The following is a 26,151-nucleotide window of genomic DNA, read 5'->3' on the forward strand; positions in this document are numbered from 1 at the left end:
TTCTCTCATGTGATGAAAATATTTACTGTCTGGTCATGGAGCTTGCAGTTACGAGGATAATGATGTTTAGTTGTTTGTTTTTTGATGATGGAATGATAATGTTCAAAATGTCTGTGGATTGTGTTTTAGATCCACACAGTTGTCAAAACAGGCTTGCCACTGATGGACTCAGAAAATGACTTGCCTGTTGCTTGTAAACATTGCCTAAACCATCACTGTAGGATGAGTTCTGGAGCTCAGAGTGATTACAGCAATCTTTAAAACATTTAAAATTCACTCCTGCTTTCTGATTTTGCCTATGGTCCCTCCACATTTCAACTTTACGATGTGACCCTAAGAAAACAGAAAGTGTCTCAGAGCAGTAATGCAACAACATGCCGTCAGGGTCCTCAGAGAGCTGCTCATCTGTTTGGTTCTAACAGTATGTACTGCTGGCTTATTATTTAACTTGTGCTGAAAAGTTCTTTCCTGTGATTCTTTGAATGAAATAGATCACTTTTCATACTGAAGAGGACATGTATTTTGTACTGTATTCTATGGACCTTATTTTGGTGGAAACATACCCATATAGTATTTTATATTCCTATATATTATTAACTTTACACATGTGCAAGTTTGCAGAGGGTCACGACATGCTCTGGGTCACCACGTCAGCATCTCACAGCAGATGAGGTGCAACTTACTGACCCTCTCAAAACGTGGGTCAGAAAATGTTTTCATCAATGTCAGAGGAGTGGAATACAAAGGCACGCACGCACGCACACACACACACACACACACACACACACACACACACACAAACACTGTGTCTCTGAGTTAGAGCACTGACTGAAGGGTGCCGTATCCACAATTCCATAGCATGCGTGTCTGTAGTCTTTTCTCTCAGTACACATCCCAGTGCTTATGATGCCTGTCAATCAACTGATCACATTACGCATGAGAATTTGCAAATGGGACACCATCACGCCGTTAGTAGCTTCCATTGTTTTCATTTTTGTATGACTGTAGGCCATCGGATTACACCAAGCAGTTGTTCACACAAATCTTTGGGGACTGTGTGCTCTGCTCATGGTGCTGTTTGACTTCCAGTAAGCCACAAGGATGCTTGAGCAAATACACTGTGAAAACCGTAAAGCTGGGTAAGTCCTGAGGAATACGAGCACACATGGCCATAGGGCTTTGGGTCTAAAACTTTAAGTAAAGCCGACAACAATAAAAGCTATTGGTAGGGGGGCAAAAAACATTCATGACAGCAATTTAAGATGAAGACTGATTTTACCCCCCGCTTTCCCTCTTTTAACCCTCTTTGTGTTTGCTTTGTGATCGATTCATCAAAAAGAGCTTTATTTGAACACAAGATTTTTGGCACAAGAATGGACTGACTGTGTGAGTTGGACAATGTGGGGCGAGGGGGGATTTGACTGTTTAATGTATCCACATATATACGTATTAGTGAGATTACAACACTGTAACTCAAACTGGTATGGAATCTACGCTAACGCATAAAATACAGCATGAACACATCAGCGTTTTTTTTTTTTTTTTTTGACCAGATGTGATATGTTCGTGCTGTTCATGGAAAGATGTGATTATTTTTTTGTGTCGTTTGTCATTCTGTGTGAACTCCGGAGATGTGTGTATGAACTCAGAATGAGTAATGGCTTCATGGTATGGGAGAGTCGGGTTCAGGGAAGGTCACGGATCACGCTGAGTGCACCGAGTTCACTGGCCCCCGTCTCATTTGTTCATAAATGTGACACATGATTTCAGATGAGCCATATTCGTGAATGTGCCTGTTTCCCTAAGGCACTGTGTTTCCTGTCCCAATTGCTTTGTTTTTCTGTTTCTCACTAATGGTCAGGGTAAGTTTTGGTGCACAGATAGCTTTTAGGCTATGGTGCAAGAGGTCAAATGAGATGAAGAGGGGGGTGGGAACTGACGTATTATCATCATGAAGCCCATGAGCAAGGAAAGGGAAAAGACAAAGGGAAAAAACAACAATTATTATAGCAACAGATAATCATCATCATCATTTAGTAATTATATTTTTATTAATTTAGTAAAATGTGACTTTAGGCATGAGTTAAGTGTACTAATTTGTGACCTAAAAATTAACAATAGTCAACCCAGCTGCAACCACTAAGACACACAATAAACATCCACTTTAGAAACTCAAAATAACAACACATTTTGTATTCATGATAAATTACACAATCCTAGTTCTTTGCCGTTGATTAATTACTACGCAGTGGTGTTGAAAGTTGCATGTTGTTTTTGCAAAACAGGCAAAGTGAAGCCTGCTACTTTCATGTCAGATGAAGTCGAGGAGTCTACAGCTTGGAGTGGCTATGTTTTCAAATGAGCATCCCCTCCGCTGGTCGCGAGTGATGACCTTACCTCCATTTCCTGAAGAGAAGCACAACATAAACACGACCCCTTCAGCTAAGCCACCTCTGTTCTGCTTCTCTTACCCTTTCTGGTGCATCTCTTGTTCCTCGTGTCTTTGTTGGTGGTTCTCCTGGATCGGTGAACGTTGATTCTGCTCACCATTCATGATCTTCCTGATCTTGGGGACCTCCTGGTGGTTAAATGGTGGTACTGCTCATACTTTACTTTATGTGTGTTTAGTGCAGCATAATGATCATGTGCTTATCTACCCAGCAGTTGTAGAATGATAAATTTAAAATTGATGTGTTTGTATGTTTGCTAAGCAGGTAAATAACAGAGGGTCAAATTGTGAATACTTGAATAAGTGCTGCATGGATCAACGCCAACATGTGAAGTCTATGCTTTTGAAATGTTTCCCATAAGCTGTAAAGATGAGGGGGGAATATGTCAGTACGGAGCAATGAGGAATAGGTGTATTTCAATATGGACAGATGCAATGGAGGCATATTTCAAAATGGAGAAAACAGTGGAGGAGTATTTCAGTACTGAGAGGTGTGGTGGGGGTGCATTTCAATACTGAGGAATGAGGTGATGGCACATGTGCTGGGGGTGTATTTCAGCATGAACAGATGTTGGAGTGGGAGGGTGTATTTCAGTATGGAGAGATGACCTGTGGGTGTGCTTCAGTATAGCAAAAACATCTGCAATACAATGGAAGCTGACTCAGCCCATTCCAAATTTTGTCCTTTGATCCAGTGTTTTTTTTTTTTCAGAATGGCCTTTTCACCACCAGATGGTCCATGCAGGAAGCATGGATATAGGTAGCTGTTATCAGTGTTCATTTCGTCTGCTGAGGAAATGCTTTTTTTCTATCAGATTCCTGTTCTGTACCCTCAGCTTGTGAGAGAGTGGTGCTAGCATATAGATTTATTTTTCTTCATTGCAGAGGGCAATTTCGTCCATTTTCAGTGTTGATTATGCAGATGGAGTGGTTTGATCGTAAGCAGAATTACACGCTGATGTTTTTTCAGTGCATTTGAGCTCTCAGTAGCCCTCACACTTTTGTACTTCTCTTATTCTCCTTAAGTGCGACTTCATTACCAATGTGTGTAGCTGTCATCAATGCTATTTCCATGGGCCAAAGAAAGACAGAAAGAAAATGTTTTTCCTAACATATTCCTGTTCTGTGCTCTCAGTTTGTGATGCTGTGGTGCTACCAAACAGCCTTATTTTCCTATATTGCAGAGCACAATTGCAGTAAAGCGATGAAGCTCTCAGCAACATATGCATTCAATACTCCTTCCATGCTGCAGACACTTGGAAAGGCCACATGGGTAGCCCTATTGCGATGTCAGCCACAGAGGGGGGGAATTACGTCAGTGGTCATTCATTCCAAGGTCTGACAGGCTACATCTGAGCCAAATGGACTGGGACCAGAACTACATCAGCAGACACTGAGCTAATTGTCCTTTGTGTACCTGGAGCAGTGCATATGAGCTGGAAAATAATGCTTTTAGCCACCACTGTTGGCCAGGGCAGCTCACCCATGAAGCTTCCTGGAAGTAAGTGGAGGGTCCTTCTCTGCATTCCTGCTGCATGGAGAGTCCAGTTTTCACGTGTTTTGGTTGCTTCCAGCAGGAAGAAGACTCATTGGATCGATTGGCGCTGACTTTCTGAAATGCAGTCTGGCCCATCTCATCAAACAAACAGTGCCAGCACAATGTACATTGTACACGTACATCATTGTTCAACCATAACGTAAACTGTAGATTTTGAGCAGGTAAATTGTGAAATTAAACAAATACGCGAAGACTATAGTCCAAATTCTGATCTCTACACTACACAGCTCACATTGTACATATCCACTTATTCAGTATTTTTTTTCGTATTAGCAATGAAAGTTGTTCTTAAGTGTACAACCATCAGTGCCTCCTACAGGACTGAAATTCACAGCTGTAGGATATAGCACCAGTTCCATAACTACTGTTCAAATTTGACTTTATTTATCTTTAGTGTCTGCATTGCTACACATTTTCAACACACCGGTACTTTGGTGCAGTAGTTTTTGCAGGACCCATATTTTTCAGTCATTCGGCAATAAGATTGCATTATTGACTTTTTAGCCACTGTATTGTAATGTATTGGACAGCACCTTTCTGGTATTTCACATATTTACACCGCCTTTACTCTCCTCACTGTATATTTTTCTCAGAGACGATGGGCCTCCATACTACATCTCAGAATGTCAGAGGCCTCTGAGAGATTCATTCGCTCAGACCTTTGGTGTATGCTGCTCACTTAAACTGTAATAGGGAAAATTCCCAACTCACTCAGCATGAAGCTCTTCACCAGATTTATTTCAGGGCATCTTCCAATACGACAGTAAAAAAGGTGTAGTTTTGTTTTCTTGTGTTTTGTGAGATGGACTGCGTTTTGGAGATCTGGAGCATTCACAGCACCATTAGTGTTGCTGTCAGTGATATTCATGGGCTCCCACAGATGCTTTCCAGAGGCAGAGCCAATTCTCAGCATCAAACAGTAAATCAGCTGTAAATGCCATTGCTGGCCTTCAAGATTAGAGTGTTTTATACCAGGTCCAGCAGTCTCACCTTATATTTAACCTACAGAAAACTGTGTCATATAGAATTCATTTTCAAAAACAAAAAGTATGAAAGCACTAATTAGAAGACAACAGATTTGGAAGTGAAATACTGGAAGGTGGAACGGTTTAGTGGAGATCTAGGTAATTATGTGTACATTTTTGGTACATATTTTATCTTTTTTTTTAATTTACAGTAGGTGTCCTTACTTACACCTCTAAAAGAAAATCTGGTGTTCTGTCATGAAGGTCAGACAAGACTAGCTCAGCCGTCTTCATGCTTGGCTGTTCTATTGTCCATGTTTCAAAGTGACAATACTAACAATGTCCAAAAGAGGTCGCTGCATCATGATAGTTGATTAGTTTTCAGAAAGGAAGAAAATGATGATGTTTTGATGAAGAAAGGGCATATTTCATATAATGTGTCTGATTCCTGGGCAGCTAAGAGAACACTTTTTTCTCCAACACAACTTCCTTGACTCATATAATGTCTGCAATTAAAATTGCGATTTTTGTGCACCTCCCATCATTCTGACTTCATCATAATTCTGTTTCTCTGTCTCATTCTTCAATGGACCACGTACTAATAGTTCAAAACACATCCAGTTCAAAATCCACCTTTCAAAACTTTACACATATCATTCTAATGTGCATTTTAGGGCCCTGTGTTTATCTTTGAACGTGCAAACATCTAACATTAAAAATGAAGTTGTTGACCTGGGAAGTGTTAAAAAAGGGGATACACAGTTTTACCAAAATCAGCTTTTGCAAATATAGCCTCTTTACGCATTTGCCCAACTAGCTGAGACTTGGGGAGTACTAACACAAAAGATCTACAGCAAATTAAAGCAGTAACAAAATCAGGCAACCAAATGCAACAAGGTGCAGGTGAACTCCGCAGTTACACAATTCAATTTTCCACAGAACCATTGAAAACATCGAAATTTGGAGAACATTTTAGTGGAGAACTGTAGGATATTCAAATGTAGATTGCCACTAATTCATGAGCAAAACAGATATATGAAGGTCCTTTCCATGGATTATATATTTTGCTATGTACTGTAGAATCCTGATTCTGACTGATTCTGTGAAGAGGATGGGGGGGTGGGGGGGGTGGTCAGTTTATGGCATCTGGCTTGGTGGGCCTGAGAGAGGTCACCATGCACAAAGTGAGCTGTAAAAACATCCATCATGATCAACTCAAAAGATGGAAATCTCATAACATCGGCGCTGCATTGGGAAACAGCCCCCCTCATAACCTCGCCGTAGAGCTAAGCCAACTCGGGCACTGCTGTTTGGCATGTTCCGTCTACTGAAGCTCAGTTGGGCTGGTCACCCTGCCATCCACTCTGATCAATGCAATTAGCGTCCAGGAACAACACAGCCATAAAAAGAACAAAGGGCCCCTCCCCATCCAAGCCCCTTCCAAGAAAGCGTATTTGCCACCAGAACCAGCAGGTGTCTTTTAATAAGCACCACAGCAAGACGATCAATGAGAACAGGGGGAGAGAGGGAGAGAGAGAGAGAGAGAGACAGACAGACAGACAGACAGAGAGAGGTGGGGGGAAGAACAAGAGGGAACAGCCAAGGGCAAGGTTCCTGTGCAAAGTTTCCTGTTCCTTCCCAAGAAGTCCATGAATAAATGTGTGTGTTATTTTAGTAAGAAGAAAAAAGACTTCTCTTGGGATGTGAGCAAATGTTAGTTTTGCACCATTTTCCGTCATACATTCCAAATCATTTTGCTCCTGGAATGAAAGAAATATATTTTCATTGCCATTTCTGATTACTCAGGAATAAGGCAATAAGAGCTGTTGCTCTGATATAATCCTATTAATGAGGTCATTCCAGAACACTGAGTCCATGTGTTGGTATGTGGTGTTTTTGGTATGTGTTTGGTATTAGCACCCCTTCGGGACCTCCAGCTCAGCTTCCTCACTGTCATTCCTGTGGAGCCCACTATGTACCAAGAACTGGACCTTCGAGGACTACGTGCTATGCATATTCTGCTGTATAACGTTTAAGATTTAAGATTTACAAGACTCATTATGTTTTACGCACCATATATTGCTGTGTCTTACTACCTACATGTTTCACCATTCTTAAGTACTGTTAAGAATTTCTTAGGAAACTCTACTCAATCTGTCCACCCAGTGCCAGCCAGAAGCAGATGGGCTCCCCCTCTGACCTGGGTTCTGCTCAAGGTTTCTTCCTATTAGTCAGGGAGTTTTTCCTTGCCACTGTCACCTTTGGCTTGCTCTGTGGGGGTATCAGGCCTGGAATACCGATGTAAAGCTGCTTTGTGACAACTCATGTTGTAAAAGTGCTATATAAATAAAACTGAATTGAATTGAATTGAATTGAATAATTATTTTACCTTAAGGGTAAAAAAAACTTTTCTGAAGTTTATTTTTGACAACCAAAGTCATTTTAGGACCTAATAGCATGCCAGGAGAATGACCACAGAAACATTACAATTAAAATGAAATTTTTTTTGTTTGCATTGTGTACAGCTCAGTAACCTGGTAATTAAAACACATACTGAACATAGAACACTCCATTCATGCATGATGATGCAAACAAAGCATAAGGATTTTGGGTAGTATAGATCTGTACCATCCATATGTTGGAGGCTGGATTGTGTCAGTGGACTGTTAGTAAATTATAGATCACAGCTTATGGTACCTCCCCAAATATCAGACACCATCATGCACCATCTTGCACATGCACGCTTTCACACTCCCAGTTTCACTGCATCAGTCATGAATGGTGAAAATTGAGAATATTGTTTCTTTTCTGTGTTATTCGTTCTTGATTTTCACAAGGCTCCATATTAAACAGGTTTAAGCACTTGTGCCCAATCACCTCTCTCTTTAGCAAAATCTAGTAGAGCTTATGCAACAGTCACTCATGTTTAATTATGAATGATCAAATCCGTGGCAAAATCATTTCGTCAATCTCAAACATTAATATACAACACCTTTCAAAAAAACATACATGCATAAGTAGTGTGAAGTTTCTTTTGGTGCTCAGTATACCTTCATATTTCTATAGTAAGTTGATCTATGAGGATTTTTAAGTTGTTGACATTTAAAGATGCTAGCACAAGCAAGAGATGATGTTGAAGGGGGAAAAAAGAAACGCTGAAATGAATTGCAGAATGGGTAACAGCACCTTCCAGTGTGTTACTTCTACCACATCCACTGTTTGGAGTCGTGCTCCCTCTGTGCCTCCTTGTAACCTTTCCTCTCCAACTCCCTGCTATATGATTGGCCAGTGGGTTTGGTCTTGCCCTGTGATTGGCTGGTATTTTCCACACTGGACGGGCAGAGAAGCATCTGTCAGTATGTCTGAGGCAGCCTTCACGTATGTTTCTGTCTCAATTCCCCGGGCTTCCCTCCCACCGCCATTTCCCTAATATCTTTCACAGATGTGCTGCAATATTGTATGGAACAGTGAGGTGGGCAGTTAAAAGCAGCCAAATGAAGTCCAGATTTTTGCCTTTTGCGCTGTGAGTGGGAAGCAGGAGCCCAGCATGACAGCTAAGTCTGACCTGGTGGATGGCAGTCCAGGGGGTTTGTTTGTGTGTGTGAGAAACAGACTCGGGACAGAATGCATGTCCCATTTTTCATCTCAAATGAAGACTCTTACAGGGACAGAAATAACAAGGACTGCAAGAAGTTAAGATTGCATTTATATACTTACGTATTCGTGTCAAATGACCATGAGATGCCATAATACAGAGAAAACACTTAATTATTACAATTAAAAATGAGAAATGAAAATGAGTAAATACCCTTATCCAAGATAGCATAGCTCACATTTTACATATTCTTCAAATCAAGGAGATTTATAGATATTTTTTGTGCATGGATGTATATTGAAGAAATTCAAGTTATGTGTCTGCTCAAGGTGACAACAGCAATTGCCTTGCCCAAGAATTGAACGTGTATTTAAGCAAACACTCAATTTTTTCAATTCTCACACAATATTTCTCATGAATTTCAATGAACAGTGAGCTTATGATAATGTCATCCATGCCTAAATTCATTACTCAAAGGACAAAATGTTAGAATGAGTGTGTCATTTTATTTTAAGGTCTTATGAGCCAATCAGATCCGGTGTTTGTTTACCTAATGGAATATGTGAGAGAAATATGAAGAAGGGTAACCACTGGGCCCTGCAGGGCAGGAAGCAGACCCTGCTTGAGGAGCAATATATGAGTTTGGTGCCCTGTGGTACTATGAGCAGAGAGCCGGTCACTATGCACACCCTAGTGGGCCAGGCCGGGGTAACAACCAGTGGCGCTAAGCTCCCAGCTAGCGCTACGTGAACCTTGTAAGGACAAGCAGCGTGGCCTAATTCTGGGGAATGCACACTTGAGTAGGTATAATGAAACCAGATAAAGATAGGCACATATCTTCTTCCCAGCATTGAGCCGTCTTCCTGGTGCCCCCTCTCTGTGCTGTGGGGCAGTTGGGGGGGGGGGGGGGCGCGTGTGGGACAGCTGCCAAGGTCGAGCCCTCCCTGTTCAAAGGTATGTGCTTATTGATACAGTCTGGATACAGTTACCAAAAGTGTGTCCTCAAGAATGCCCCAGGTCCTGTTTTATCTCTGGCCTGCTCTTCATCTGAGACTGGATTTTATCAAAGCGCAAACCTCCCTGTCCAGACAGCACATATTGCTGCACATAAGTGGCCGTAAGTTGTCCATCTCCTTTAGATCTCTGCCATTTGAGCAGGCCGCCCGGATCGCCAGGGCGTCTCCCACCTAGTCAGGACACTTTTTTTCATCGCTCAAAACTCCTTGTTGAGTCCTAAAGAGATTTGTGCTGTGGCACGCAGGAAACATATAGACAATGTTATGTATGTGCTGTATTTAACAGCCAGTGTTTAATACCAATTCACTGTTTCACTTTATTACTATTATTAAAAGTGTCTGCAGCTGCCACGTGAAGAAGACTCGCTGTTACCTTGAATCTGTGGAGTTTGCTGTGTTTCATTTTTATGGACAATAAAAAAAAACAAACAGTACATTCTTGGCTGGCTGTACTGTAAACAACATGAAAGTTACACAGAGACCAGGATTTAACAAATTAAACTTAAATTAAACTGAAAAAACACCTCTCACCTACCTCTTTCCCACTAGAATTCATTCACCCGGTAGCCTTTATATGTCATAAATGTGTAACAGATATAGACATTTTTATCTTTTATCTTCCTGTGTACTGGAAAATTAATAAAGGTTTTGTAGTTAGGAAGGATAAAAAGTTTAATTGCATACACTCACAAATGACAAAGTCAAAACCATAATTTTTTTCAGTTTTAAACGAAACATCTCTTTTGAATGTCTTAAGTGGCCATGATGATGAGACACTGCAAAGCAAACCACCATTTTGTTTCCTGTAAACACTGTGATTGGCTGTTTACTCAAGTGTGAGATCACTGTGTGTCAAAAGGAACCTACTGTATATAAAACATTCCCTACTCTATCTATCATGAAATGACCTCACTCTAACAGCCAGGAGATTGTGCAGCTGGGTCTGACTCATCATTGTCTATGTTTGACAAAAAATACCCAACACATGACCACAAGACATTTAAAACTGTGCCCTAATATTTCACAAATACACTCTGAAATATATATTGATATATATTTACGAGTATATATATTACGATTTATATTTACTCTAAATGAGTAATATTTTTGACAAATTTACCATCAGAGATGGAAGTTTATTCTCTTCACTTTAATTTTTTTTTATTTTGTAAAATGAATTTACAGATTATGACCACAATGAGCAAAGTATAAAACAAAAAGCATCTTTTCATACATTTCTTCAATAAGACACAAACAGAACAAGACATACCTTTCGATGCAACCATTTTATATTTTTCAAATTATTCAATACAACATTCAATTAATTTGATAGGTATTGTCATAGTATTACTATAATGACAAGTTAAATTGGCAGTTTTTAAAATGGTCTAGCTCTAACACAAGAAGTAGCAGTCAAGTGATTGGCACGTAGTTGTTAGCCAGTCAGAGTTACTAAACGTGAATGTCCACCATTATCTTAGACAAACAAAACATTCAATGCAGCTCATCTGAAGAGATAATTATGAGGCCATCATCAGGAGGCGGAGGGCTACGCCCACTGTAGCGCTGGGTAATTATCAATGCCGCTAATCCAGGTGTGAGTGAGAACAACCTGCTGCATAGAAGAATCCCAATCTGATTAACAGCCTCAGGGCCTAAAACCACAATGAAGAAAAGCCAACTGATTAAAAGCAACATCTCTCGCATGCCTTCCACCACAAGAGAAGAAAAAAAGACCCATTCTATTATAGTCAATTGTATCTATCCCACTGCACCTACTGTCACGCAAGGCTGTTTCCCTGCTATTCAGTAGCCCTGTGGTCATACACAAAGGAATGGTCCAGCCTTTTTATTTGTCTACCACTGTTTTGTGCCTTTGTTGTCAGGTAGAGTTAAATTGCTGCAAACACACACACAACACAGTCAGGCCTGGTAACAGATGCAAGGAACGTGGATGCCAGTGTCTATGACAAACATTTATCAACAATCATAAAACTTGGTGTATGTACAGCAATGGCAACACAGTGCAAATACAAAAGGCAGTCAGATGTTTTACACTTGAGGTAAAATAAGCATCTTTTTAAGAGGTTTCAAAGCTCAACACAGGTCTTGTGACGACACAGCACACAATATGTTATGATGACGGATGTGTTCATCGATAATGCACAGGTACAAAGTAATTTTTCTTTTCGTCCCTGTACCAAAAAAGGAATAACAATATCAGTTTGTGCAGTAATAGTAACATTGCGTATGATCGTGTCTGCCATTAATCACGGAACACTCTGTTTGCCTGTTTGAATAAAGTTTTATAAGCCCAGCGCCTCTGCCAGTGCATTAATCTCATTAATCAGTGCATCCACCGCCCGGGCGTTTAGCTGAGGTCACGATGACATCACCCTCTGCGGCTTCCTAAATCTGCAGCGCAAAGCCGGGCGCCCCGGTCTCGGTCTCCCCGGCTCTCGTGTTTACACTGAGGCCATGGGACAAGCCAGAGTTCGGCTCCGGGTGGCTTCGCTGGTCTGATTAATGAAGTGAGGTAAGCGCTCTGGATAGGAAACAACTGCTTGGTTCCACAGGGCTGAGGACAGGCTTTTCAACAGCTCACTGAGTGTGTATAAGGCCTAGTGTTACTCTGCGGCCTGTCCCTTAGCTGACATCACTGTACTATTAGCCCTCTAGAGCAGCGTTCTCAAACCTCTCCTGGAGGACCCCTTGTCCTGCATGTTTCAGATCTCTCCCTGCTCCAACACAGCTGATTCAAATGATCAACTCGTTATGAATTCCCAAAGCTGCTTAATAACAAACTGATCATTTAAATCAGCTGTGTTAAAGCAGGGAGAGATCTAAAACATGTAGGACAAAGGGTCCTCCAGGAGAGGTTCGAGAACCGCTGCTCTAGAGCAAATGATCCACCTTCACACAGATACTGTATGTCTGGGGATGTCACTGGCACCTGTATAGGATTTTCAGTGCAGCATTCAATGTGAACAGTTTTTCCATTGCTCACTTGAAGGCCATGTTTTACTTAACACAGTACAAATAGCAACTTTTCATTCAAGCTGTTGAGTGTATTTGTATCACAACCGAGGAGTCAGCAAAACTGCGGATTGATCTTTAGGTTAATATCCTGGACTCCCACAATGCTGTGCTTTCTCCAAAGCACCAGCATGAACAAAGGCCAGATCAGCGCCCCCAGCTGGAAGACTCTGTTATATCAGTCCTTACTGGTAAAATGCGCAAGGCTGATCCCAGGTGTGCTTATACTTGGGTTATAAATTAAGAGCAAAGCATGAATTTATACTTGCACATTTATACCTGGGCAGAGTCTCAGTCCAACAGAAGGATATACAGACAAATGCACAAACCAAGGATGAAGCGATATTTCATAGCAACCGGACAACTCAGACATAAACATAAAAACATTTATGTGCTGTTTCACTCATAAAAACATCTGAGTTTCAGCTTCTACCATTGACATTTTTATTGCACTCCTGTGTTTATGAATATGAAATCCGTTCTTTTGCGATTCATGTGTTTCCCATTTCAATGATACTGTAAGCTCTAAGGTACAGTGTCCATTTTAGAACATTTATCCTTCCTATTCCCTTCCTTCCTATTCCAGTATTCCCTCATTGTAAACTCTCTCCTTTAAAACACCAGAATTCAAAAGTCCCCTATAAACTGTTTTTAAAGTCCTTTAATAATTCCCACTGTTTAGATATTTGACATATTAAGATATTTTATGAAAGCTTTCTCGCTCTTTTCCTTGATTTCATTTCATGTAAGTTACATTTAAATAAGTGCAACTGATAGGCCACACCTACCCCTTCTGATTGGCTGCATACATGTCAAACAACATTGCTTTATGTCAATATGCATACATGCTGTAGGTTGCTACAAAGATACAAATGTTTGGCTCTCTGTCAAAGATTTTAATTTCCACCTAGCTGGCTAGTAATCAAGGTCTACCTGTGACTACATAAAAAAATACTGGTAGCTGCTGAGAGCCATATACATGTACACAAGAGTGTAGGAACACATGTAATGGACCACTAAAGGTCAACCAGCCAGATAACAATTTAAATAACTGTAAAACACTTATTTTTGTTTGTGGCATATTTTGTTAAATAGTGTTTTTTACAAAAGGAATGATGGATTTTTTCTAAATATCCACAAATATCTGCAATACAAGAATACATACTTCATTGACTGTACTGTGTTTTACAGAACAGAATATTTGTAGCTAACTGCCAAGCTTTGCATTGTGATTAGAAACTGACAGGACCAAGGAGAAGCTGAAGAATTCTTGCTTATCCCAGAAAGCAGGCGTATCCAGGAATGGAACTTGTGACTTCAGACTCCAGCTGGGAGTTACACTGGAGCAGCTCCATGGGGCACAGTGCTCAGTGTGTTGGCCCCCAAATCCTCTTACTATTGATTGGAGAGGACCGCCTCTGTTTCACCAGGGGTCTGAGGCACCAAGTCCGAAACTGCACAGAGGTCCTCGTCTCTTGCTGTGTACCCAACAAACGGGTGGGCAGGTTCAAGGGCCAACTGCATTCTCTGCTCAGTGAAGCACATATCTGTGGCATCCTGGCCGGGTGGATTATGCACCCCCCCCCCCACACACACACACACACACACACACACACACACACACACTCACATACACGCACGAAGACCACACACCTTGTTGAGACACTGCTGCCGTTAAGCCTCCTTTTGAAATAATTCTTACATCCAAACACTTACATAACATGGTGATAACCACAAGAGAAATATTTAACAGTAAAAATCACACAGCTGTTGCGTTTCCTGGAGTTTCTAGGGATATCATTGCTCTTGAGCTATACCTTACATTTATTTAAACACTGTGAGTGGCAGAACTACTGTATATTGTGCCAGCTGTTATATAGTAACCTAAATTGAGATGCAAATGCCTCAAAACAATGCTATTGTTTCTTTTACTTCCTTTGGATTTCTTGCACAGGTCTAGTGATTCTTAAAGAATATGGTACTGGTAAAGGCTTCTTTTATGAAGCAGATAACCTTGCTTTTGTCATGTGTAACCGGACAGGTATTCCAGTGTGGGACAGAGAAGGACTGTGACTTGTCCCGTTGCTATGTAGGAGTCACAAGTCCCAGCTGTTGCTGATATCACTATGTCTCCTGTAACATGGTCCTGCTGATGAAAATATTTTTTGGGGGGGGAAGAGTTGGAGCAGGAGAAAGAGGAAAGGCTTCCATTCCCCGCTGAGTCTTTGGAAGCACCCCCAGTTTGAGACGGACAGCCAGCTTGGCAGATCCCCTCTCTGTGGCTTTTCCAGGCCTTGATTATCCAGCAGTCTGCCAGGCATGTGAAGCACTTAGTCTCAATTCATCCCGACAGAAGGTGCAGCGCCAAAAGGTCACTGAATCTGCAATTGTGCTTTTTGAAGCAGACAACCGCCTTTGTTTCCAAAGCTTCAAAGCTGTTGCTTGTTTTCATCACAGAACATGGATTTGCTGTTTAATGAAGCGGGCGATCCGGTTTTAATTACGAGCGACCCGAAACATCAAAGCACCTCTGCACCTTTCACTTCTCTGTCATTTTACCCAAATAAACACATGTTTGGACAGGCTTTTGGACTTCACTGAGAGGTGTTATCAAAAGTGCTTTCCGTAGCCATAGCACAAAAGCTGCATTAAAAAACTGTATATGCTTTGAAGCTGAGTGAATATGGAAGATAATAATGCATGTGGAGATTTGAAGAGGAGAGCTGGAGTGTGCGTTTCTGAGGGCATCCTATCATGTGACATTGTTCCACGGAGAGGAAACTGACAGCAATCATCAATTAAAGCATGTGACCCTTTTAGACCGGCTGCCAACTGTCAGTGCAAAATGAGCTCCTTTTTACTCACGGAGGGAAACAGAGAAGTGTTCTCCTTGAGAACCATGGTTAGGTATGGTACTGTTACAACACAGTACCCTCACACTGAACCCTTGGGTTATGAGGATTACAAAGTTTGAATAGATATAGGAGGGGTCCTTTGTAGTGCATGTGCTTTGGCTGCCTTACATATGCAGCAGCTGTGTATGTTCAGCTGTCAGTGCAATTTATCAGTATGTTAGCCGTGCTAACCAGCTGTGCGTTGGATCTGCCCTCTTCCATCACCCTTACATACTGTCAAATCTATGACATGTGGCTGGAAAGTATAGCTGTTAGATTCTGATTCTAGTCTTCCATGTAGCTGCTTCCAAAGTCCCAAAAAAACATGTATTCCATGCAACCCTTCTTCCATTCTGCAGGGTGCAAACAGAACAGCCTCAGCAGACAATGGTGAACTCTCTTTCAGTGGGGCTCTTCCTTTTTGCTGGCCTATCGCAGGCTAATTTGTCATGTGACCGAGTCCTTAGCAGCTGCATGAAGGATGTGGGGCTCTGAATTGATGGCCATTTTCCACAGCACTCTGTCATTCTCCCCTCAGCAACACGTATGTTCTGGTACATATTATGAAAAGTCCTTTAAATTTAAAAGTATGGTTCATATTTTCAACAACTTTGTTAACTGCATGTTTAAATTTTGACTTTATGTACTGTAGATACACAAAACACAGGTATGATGAGACTGCAGTCTGTTGCTGTAACTAAAAATGTGTTAATTTTTCAGTCATTTTTCACTCATTTGTATGTATGTGTCTAGATAACACATTTTTGCCCGATCTATTAAGAAGCCGTTAAACCTTTGATGAAATGGTTGTGGACACAGCCACAAATAGGCAGATTACATGTGTAAGTAACAGTTGACAGTATTACATTTGTGGTTTTTGTTTAAGTTCACAATTCAATGACTGAATTTGAAACAAGTTATATAGAAACAAAGAGCACACTGAAAGACGTTAAAGATGAGAATGAGCTATGTATTTCAGGCCGATCGACTAGGTATGCTATTTCAGTGACAAATTTCAAATTTTCCATAGTTCGTAGTAACGTTGCTTGGTTTGTACGAAGACTGAGAATCTTGGTTTTACATCTACATTGTAGATTGAAAGGGTATAGAGGTCTGACGTAATATAATCTGCCCGGATTACTGTCCTGTCCCCCATTCCTCTTTGTTTTGGAACATTGTTGTCCTGAGACCTATCCTTTCTTTCTTCAGCTGTTCAAATGTGTGCCCTGAAAAAGTAGATAATTCACAGAATTATCTTAAGACCATGTAATTTAATTTAAGTGTCTTATAAGAAAGCTTTAGGTTAAATAATTTGAACATACTATTACGAATTCTCTATTAATCAAATTCAGAAACTATGTTAGAGTTACTGGGTCAAGAGTTTCAGATTGAAGAATATTACTTTCAAATGGTCAGAATATGATACTTTGGGTACTTTGACTGAGTACTTTGACTGACTTTTATGATTACTTTGACTGAGGCATAGCAGGAAAAAATAAATGGCCTATTTTCTTTCAAAAATAAAGCTATTAGTCACAGAACATCATATATTGATAAGTCTCTGAAAGATTCTAAAGACAAAAATATGAAGCTTAATCAGGGAAGAATTCTGTTTTCAGGGAAGAATTCTTCACAGAAGAACACTGCAATTTCCAGTCATAAAAATATGGAAGGATACCAGCAATGAATGTAACAACGAATGAATGATAACAGCAACTAAAATTTAAAAAATCTGGATATGGTACTCTTTGATAAGGATGTTTGTAACCTTAAGCCCTCTAGTTCATGACCACCATCCAGTTTTTGGGATTCAGATCACTTTTTTTTTTATTGTTTTAAGGACTCACTTCTACACCCTGAAGAACAAACTTTAAAAGAATAAAACCATGAAGAGAATTTATTAATCAAAATGTGTTTTGTGTGATCTTACAAAATACTTGGAAGGGATCTGACAGCATATTTTAATATTACGTGTGGGTTTTGTATGCTGTAAGGATTTATTAGAGTAAGTAAAACAGAGTAAGGGGTAATGGCAACAGTAAAGAGTCACATTTTCTTGAAATGGGGAACTCTCCCAATCAGACTCAGTGGTGCACAGTCTCAGGGGTGCACAAGCACAAGTGAACAATGGCTATGATGATCATAAGAGGCTGATACCATTTTCCCAAATGAAATGGTTTACAGGTGCGCTGTTCAAAGTTACTTTCCTTTTGTGTTACTTTTCTTGGCTTAGATTTCGCTCATAACTGGCACGAGACCTCCTGATAATGAGCGCAAATCTGAAAATACCCTTTAATAGGTACTTTGCTATTGCAGTCTGACACAGGCTAATTCAATTTATTTTAACACAATACAGAGAATGACCTACTCTGTCCTGTACACCATATGATGGTAGCATGTGGCACATTACTTGCATAGGAATATATTTATTTTGGAAGGAATACCTCCAAATAGCTTTGGAAAATATTCAGACCCCACTTTTGCACACTTTTTTGTCTTGAAGTCTTAATTAAAAAAGACCAATTGTATCCTTTTGGCTGTCAATCTACACACAATAACTCCATTATGACAAAGCAAAAACATTTTTTGAGAAAATTTCACAAAGTTTTTATATTTACACTATATGTGGCTGTCTTTGGAGCTTCCTGTGGACTTACACTATTTTACTCTATTAGGTGTTGTAGCATCCATTACCCGAGAACTGAATTAGAAGCTGCCAGCTCCTCATTGATGTTATAGTATTAAATCAAACCTAACCTGGACTGTGTTTGCTGGGCTGTATGTTCAGAACCATCAGATCTCTCCATGATTTTCTGCCCCGGCGGCTGCAGCTCTTGCCAACACCGCAGGCCTGAATCACTCTTCCTCTGAACAAAGTTTGCTGCCCGCGGTTTGCTTTCATGTCCAAACCCCGGAGAGGGATGGAGGACACTCCGTCTTCCTCCTCCACCGCCAAGGGCTGCCCCTTGGTCATGTGACCACATCGCCATCTCTGATTTGACTTAATGACACTGCAGATGAGCCTTTCAGACGAATAGGGAAAAAAAGCACACTTTCCAATCAGGCCAAGGACAGAGCAGTTGTGTGAGACATGAGTGTGTTTGTGTCTCAGGTCTCAGTTACACTAAGGTGCTGAAAGTTGTGTATTTACACACGATAATCAGATCCAGATAATTTGGATATGGTTTAAAGGACACCTGCTGTCGTTTGCATATAAGATTATCAGTAGTTTACTGAACAATTTTGATTATTAACTGTGTGTGTACTTAAGTGGAGTTTCAGATTGGTATCAAAATATGATGTATTCAGCCCAACTTTTCCCAGTGATCCAGTCTTTCTGAATGTTTTAGGTTTTCTCTTGGTCTTTGAAAGTGAGAGACTAATTGGTTTTCTATGTTAGACTGTGAGTGAGTGGTGAGTTGACTATGTTCTTCAATATTACTGTAAGCTCGAGAAGAGCCAGAGCAGGAGCGGTTTTGCCGAGAACAATTCAAATGGCTTCCTTTGATGGATGACAAAAGGCAATACAGACAAGAGCAACACAGCTCTGGTTGTGGAGAGTTCCTTTATATCCCATTTTTCATGAAGAATGTTTGCAGAACAATGTCTCAGCTCTCGGCCATCTGACAATGGTTTAGTTTAAACTCACTTGGGTCAGACTTGTCCTTTCATCGGGTCCTTTATTTAGTCTTTTGTTGCAGAATATTTGGTCTCCTCAAGGCTATTGGTCGTGCATCATCAGGTTTGATTAAATACATCCAGCCGCAGCCTCTTTTTCTGTGAGGTCCGTTGATTTTTTTCCATAAAATGTTTTGAAGCTTTGCTGTCTGACACAGATTAATTTACTTAGTGAAAGTATAGGCCTAATCTCATTGTGCTTTGAATTCAGCATCTTTTCATGTACAAAACAATGCTCTACATTGGTAAGTGGCTCTTTAAATTTGCAATCTATCTTCTTTATGACTTTTTATGCTGGAAATCACTATGGGCAACTATGGACAAAACCCTTCACTCGTGAAAATGTGAGGTCCTAGCAAATTGTGTTACTTTCCTTATTTGTAGCTATAGAGCCTTCCTTTTGAACAACTTTTGATTTGTAGCTCTGACCTGTGTGAAACTGCAGGGTTTGGAAAAAATACAGCTACTGTAATGACCCACCTAAAGCTGTTAATATGAAAATGAGTCTTATATTGAAATAGATAAGGGGTTACTGAATATGTCCGTTTCAAAGAAAATAAATTAGAAATTTAACACAATGACCTGGCTATCTGTTGTTTGGCTCGATTGTGTGAAATGTTCCTGGCACTCTTGAAATGCATTTGTCCAAAAGCTATTAAACTGAATTACCTCTTTTTGTTCTAAATTCACCAAAGGCCCAGATGAATTATATCTGAGCCGGTTGCTATTTTTCTGGTAAACAAAGGCAATTGAATAATCGTTTACATATTTTTCAACAAGACCTCAGGTAGGGGCATTATTTTAATGTTTAGTCATCTGTGTAATGTGTACTCATTAATGTAAGACCTTCACAAGCAGTATGTGGCATGCTCTGTAGTGGGATTTCATCATTGTTGCTTTTATTACCTTTAAGGAATGAAAAATAATCAAATTTCAAATGATCAAATTTGATAGCATCCCACTTTAATTACATAGTTCCTCATAACCCTCTTTGTGAAAAATGACCACATGTGACACATCTGGAAGAATCTGACAACACTCCTTTAACAAAGCCCCTATAGCAAAGCTCTATTGATAAATTTGATTCCCGTTTGTTTTGAAAAGACAACATGACAAAACCTGTGGATTTTTCACAACCATTTTGTTTTGAATTCTTGTTTGGTCTGTCACCATGGTTTCATTTTTGGTGACCTTAACAAATACTTCTGTACAAAGCTAAGTAGATTTAGCTGAATAAATATTTATTACTTCTGCAGTGTTATGAAGAACTGAATGAAGATTTCCAGACCATACATGGTACTGCTAATACCAAATGTCGTGCAGTCGAAAATTAGAAATCCAAAACCAAAAATCCAAACCTACTGATGAAAAGTAATGTTCTTCAACAACATAATAAAAGACGCACACAACACCCTGTTCATGCACCTTAACATTTCGCTATGTTGGAGCCTAAAATTGGAAGCTAGGGGCTTATGTAGATAAAGATGACGTAGGCACACTATCTCTCTTGCCTCAGAGCTGGATCTAATACTGTTGATGAATCTCCCAAGCTTTGACCTTTCCCATCGTCCATTGTGTACAATTGCTTCAGCTTTGGGGACTTTCAATTTAACCTGTCAGTGTTTCTAGATTATATCTGTTTTGTGTTGGAGAGGCTAGCTATTAAATGAATCACGGGTCATACTGCAAGCATCTAGTGTCACAGGGTGACACTGATACACATCTCAGAAGACAAGATGAGAAAGTTACCATTCATCCAGTAAGGACTGCCAATTAGGAGGACCATAATAAGTGGACAGATGTGACCTGCAGTGACATGCCAAATCATTTTGTTTCATCACTTGGCATCAAAAAAAAGAGACAAAGAACTTTAAAGCAATGGGGGCATACTTGTACACTCTAAGAAATGAAATGTTGATCTTACATAACAAAGTTATGTCAACCGGTCCCACAAAACTGTGTTGTTTAAACAGGAAAAGCAAAAGACTATTGATGTGAACAACACATATTTAGTAAATCTAACTTAGTACTCTTTCTTTAAAGCTATAGGATACTGTTATATTGCGTAACCACAACAACATTATGTTGGATTTACTTAGACCACATTAAGTTAACTTAATATGATTGAGTTCAGTTAACTTAACACAGATGAACATAATCGATGTGGTAGGTTTGTCTTAATCCAACTCCCTAGTTGTACTGGCTAAATAAAATAGTTAAATGAGTACAATTTAATTTGCTTAATTTCACTTGAACCTTTATTAGGAATCATTAGGAAATACTGGGGCTTTTATAAATAAAATGTGTATAATTCCATATATATACACAGTATACACAGTCACAAAACTGAAAATTAGGAAATCAGAGTAATATCAGAGTAATAAAATGCACATTACTCTTAACCCCACACCTGTCAACATTTGTTGAACCAAATAGGTTTTATAGATAACTTAAACATTTGGTTAACTATAAAATGGTTAACTTGAAAGATATGTTTACTGAAAATGTCAAAACCTGTACTATGTGATATAGGCAGCGCTGCTGAGGTCAAAATGAAATGCAACTCCTCAAGCAAGCCATCAAATGCTGAACATGGCACATGTGAAAAAACCTTTCAAAAGAACAGTTGCCAATTACCAAATGAGAACTTGCAAGAAAATCAAATTATGACAATCTAAGTCTGAGGCAGTTTCTACAAGATCCCCTGGATGGTCTTCAGATGCATGATGGTCATAATTTACGGTACCACCTTTCACTATTTCAACTGCTTCAGATGATTATTGATGTGAGAAAAATACTCTCTACTGGATGGTATTTCACTTCCAGGGCACAAAAGGCATATACAAACTCCTTGTTCTGCAATTCTAGTACTTGACACATCAACATGACATTGACTCAGATATGTTTTGAATGAGCATGGGCATTCATAGTATGTGCATGGATATGAGTGTCTCTGACCCAAATGATAATGCTTCAATTTGTAATGTTTTAGTAACTGGTACATCGTAGATAGTCTCAGAGCACTGTTTGCACCTCCACATTCAATGTACCACAGGTGAAAGTTTCAAACACAATTACAGACCAACAAAAAAAATGTCTTGACTCTGAACTGTTGAGTCCAGCATCAGTCCACAGTCCAAAGCGCTCCTTTTTCTCTTGTACAACAATCAGCACAAATCCAATCCAAATCCTTGATGGCAATTTACTCATGCAGTTTATTTTTGAGGACTTGCACCTTATTGGAGAGCTTGTTCCCATCCAATCCCATCACTACTTTTTGAAGGAACTCAAAAGTGTATCGCAGGTCTTTGGGATAGTTCAAGTTTAAACAATAGATCAAGCCAAAGAGGGCTGCACAGCCATTTGCCACATCTCTCAAGTCTTGCAGCACTGTACATCCTTCAACCAAGACGCCAACATCCTCAGGTGGATCTGTTGCCTCTGCTCCCTCTCGCAGCACAACATAGATACCCAAAACGACTTTCTCCATCTCTCCCACTGCACCAACATCCTCAAAATGGCAGAAAGAAAAAGTATTAATCAATTGATGTTCATTTTTCATTACACATATATATTCATATATTTTTATTCATATATTTATAATGTGTCAATTAAATGTCTCTGCCGTCATTGATAGATGTCATAATTACACATTATATCAACAAGAGAACTTGAGTGTAAGCTATCCAGACACGTTTTTGAAATATCAATATGAAAGCAGGGTCAAAAACTTGCATTTTCTATATTAACCTTTATGCTTTGTTCGTTTTTACTACCCTTTCAGCTTGCTTCTGTCCACGAACAAGCTGAAAGGGTAGTAAAGCCAAAATGGTCCAAAAAAAAGGTGGACACAAATTGTCACCATAGTGCTCACAGGGTTTAGTTAGTGATGGTTGACCAACAGTGTCATAGCTCACCATATAGTTCTTAAACAAGGTTGTCAGGATCTTCATTTAAGTAGATGCATAATGCCTTCAGTATGCATTCCCGTCTTACTTCAATGCTTGGATTCTGTGGGAGAGAAAAAAAACAAATGTTTTTTTTAACCAATCCTTTTAAAACAACCGCTTTTAGATTTGCAATTTTTAATATTAAACTGGCATAAACAGGTGATATTGAGTAACGAAATAGAATTAGACATTGTGTTAATGATACTCATGGGTTCATTCTTTTATGAATTAATTCTTTTATACTAAATTTGATTATGATACAGCTCCAAAGCATATTTGAACATGATTGAAAGTGAAAGACCTAATAAGAGGTAGAGGTAAAACAGAAACATGAACAGCTTATTAGTGTGAATGCTGCATGTTCCTCTCTGCCTGTGTTTGTTTCTCTATCCATTTCTGCGCCTGTTTGTTTTTCTGTCCGTTTGTCTGTTTTTTCTCTGCCTGTTTCTGTCAGTTTTCTGTCTGTAAACATTTTTCTGCTATGTTATGCATTTCTAACATTTTCAGCATTGCTTCAGCTTGCAGCATTCACATGCATTTTCTGCAGGAAATTCAATTTTTCTAGTTTATGTTAAGCGTTCAAGTCTGTGTCAAGGTTTAAGTGAAAAACACACACCTGGTCCATGGCTACCATGAGCTCGCAGATTTTGCGTCCTGCTGCCCCTCCCTTCTTTTTGAAAACCTTCATCAGTTGGCTGGAGTAATGATCCAGTTGAGCCATAAATGTTGACAGCAGGGGGATTGTTGTAATGCGGGTAAACTCTGCATTTACCTGAAACAGATTTGAGACAGAATGTCACATGTAACCATAAGTCTGTGACTGGGTCCAAGTTTTGAGGAGATATATTAATGGTTTGCATTTATTTTAATATACTGTGCATTATAATGCAGACAGATTGACCACGCATGGAATTTTCTCCATGGCTCTATGGTTTCCCCTGGTTCAACAGAATTACACCTACACTGACATACATGAGCCTTTTTTCCCCAAAAATTAAGAGCATTTTGTTCAATAAATGTACAACTATAAGAAAAACAAAAACTCTACCTGATTCTGAGAAAATAGGGCTGGCCATCTGTTTCTGAACTCAGCTGTGAAGGGCATATCTTCAATAAGCTCCCGTCTCCTATGGGCGAAGGTTTTCTCCATCTTACAGTTGATTAGCTGAAGGTTGTTCTTCTTCTTCACCTCTAATGTAAGTGCTTCTCTTTCCTTTTCAAGGCTTTCTTTTGTCTCGCCTGCTGGGTAATCAGGACAGAAGTTCACTTCTGCTTTCTTTGGCTTCTTTACCTGGTTTGGACTTTGACACATGGCACCTCGCTTTTCTTTGACTGCATTGATGCTCAACTCTGGGCAGCCAATGTTCCTCAGTCTCGTGCGGTAGTTCGCCATTTTATACTTAATACTAATTTTCCATCCATAGAAGCCAGTAACCGATCCCTGCTCCTTTAAACAAGGATACTTTTGTTATCAGGGCCTGAGCGACATCTTCAAATTCCAAATTTGAAGGATAAACTTTGTATTTGACAATTTCTGATGCCAAACCATCAAGTATATCTGACTTTAGTTTAGGACTTGGACTCAAAAGAGTACCACTGTTCAGGAAGGCTTGATTGGCCCTTTCCAACTGAATCTGTACCTCATAATTAAACTGGGGTATCTGGAAATTTTGGGGCCATGGCTGTGACCTAAGGGAAGAACCTGAAGATGTAGACTCGGCTGAGGAAAGAATATCTGTATCTGATGCTGTGGACAAAGAACTGTCATCTAACCACTGTGAAACAGGATGATGTCTGGCTGTGTCTGACTCATCTGATAAGTAAATGACTTTAACAGTGCTCTTGTCTTTGATATCTGAGATCTCTGTCAAGTTCACAAACTCATTGTCAAATTCAATGTCTCTGTACTGCAGTCTGGCTTCTTATGGACATTTAGAGACCAAACATGAGGGGGTAGGATGAATTTCAGGACCTAAAACACTGCTCTGCAAACACTGCAAGGTAAGATGACGCAGCGGAGGATTGTGAAAATGTCTGACATTTTAAAACGTGACTAGTGATACAAATTGTAATTTTATGCCATTAGTGTGGATTTAACCCAGTCAAGCCTGGTACCAAATGAATCCTTAGAGTCTAAGCTTTCCGGTGATGTATGGCATTACAATATTACTCGTCCGATAACTTTCTTATTATTGACGTTACGTTTTTAATATGCGATTTCAAAGAGCGCTTTGGACGGATCCGGGTCGAATGCGGTTACTTAATATCTGGGACAGAAATACTTGATAAATAAAAAAACGAGTGTTTAACACAAAGCAACAAGCAACCCCCCCAGCACACAGCCGGGAAGGGAGACATGAGATGCACACAGCCGCTCGCCCGCCAAAATCTATACTTCTGCACCCTAACCGCCCGCTTTAATGCGTTTTAAATAAAATGCGATTAAAGTACGTTTAAAATCACAGTCCTAATAAAAACATAAAACCACATTAGCAAGAAACTGTGTGTGTGTCTGTGTTTCTGTCTCCCTCTCTCTGTCTGATTTAAGCTAGCAATGACTGTTTTCAAAACTCTTTCAAAATGTAAAACGGAAGGCAATACAAACTGAAAACGCATGTCGTCTGTTGACACAACATACAGTTCCACACTTTATTATTAAGGAAACGTTTGTACTTACCAAATTTTTCGAGGAGGACAGCTTCCAAGCTTCCAACAGTGCACATGGCGGTCGAGTGGCAATTTTGCTTTCCTCCGTGGTTACTGCGCAGGTCTGAAAAAACGTCATACGCCATCTGTGTACCTTTGTGTGCATGTGTGATTTACCTGAGGTGGTTATTTCAGTTTGAATCTTTTGTGTTTTGTAGCCTTGAAATATCTTACTGTTAGGTTATTCCAATGAAACCTTGTTATTTTTTATGTAAAAACCTAAAGAGTTATAATAATTTTACCACGACAAAGTTACATAATATGAACAACATCACTGTTTCATTTCTTAGAGTGTATCACTGCA

General features: G+C 39.8%; 1 long non-coding RNA gene across 2 annotated transcripts; it reads right to left on the reverse strand.

Moving 5' to 3' along the window:
* Window positions 1–21,389: 21,389 nt before the first annotated feature.
* Window positions 21,390–25,893, reverse strand: LOC118776840. Of its 2 annotated transcripts, none has more exons than XR_005004927.1 (5): window positions 25,819–25,893; window positions 24,190–24,383; window positions 23,758–23,913; window positions 23,109–23,202; window positions 21,390–22,702 (listed from the first exon to the last, which is right to left on the reverse strand). It is a non-coding gene; the product is annotated as an uncharacterized LOC118776840 (long non-coding RNA). The 2 variants fall into 2 exon arrangements; XR_005004928.1 differs by having other exon boundaries at window positions 24,190–24,380; window positions 25,819–25,888.
* Window positions 25,894–26,151: the final 258 nt, after the last annotated feature.

Source organism: Megalops cyprinoides, chromosome 4 (assembly GCF_013368585.1).
Source record: "Megalops cyprinoides isolate fMegCyp1 chromosome 4, fMegCyp1.pri, whole genome shotgun sequence".
NCBI lineage: Eukaryota > Metazoa > Chordata > Actinopteri > Elopiformes > Megalopidae > Megalops > Megalops cyprinoides.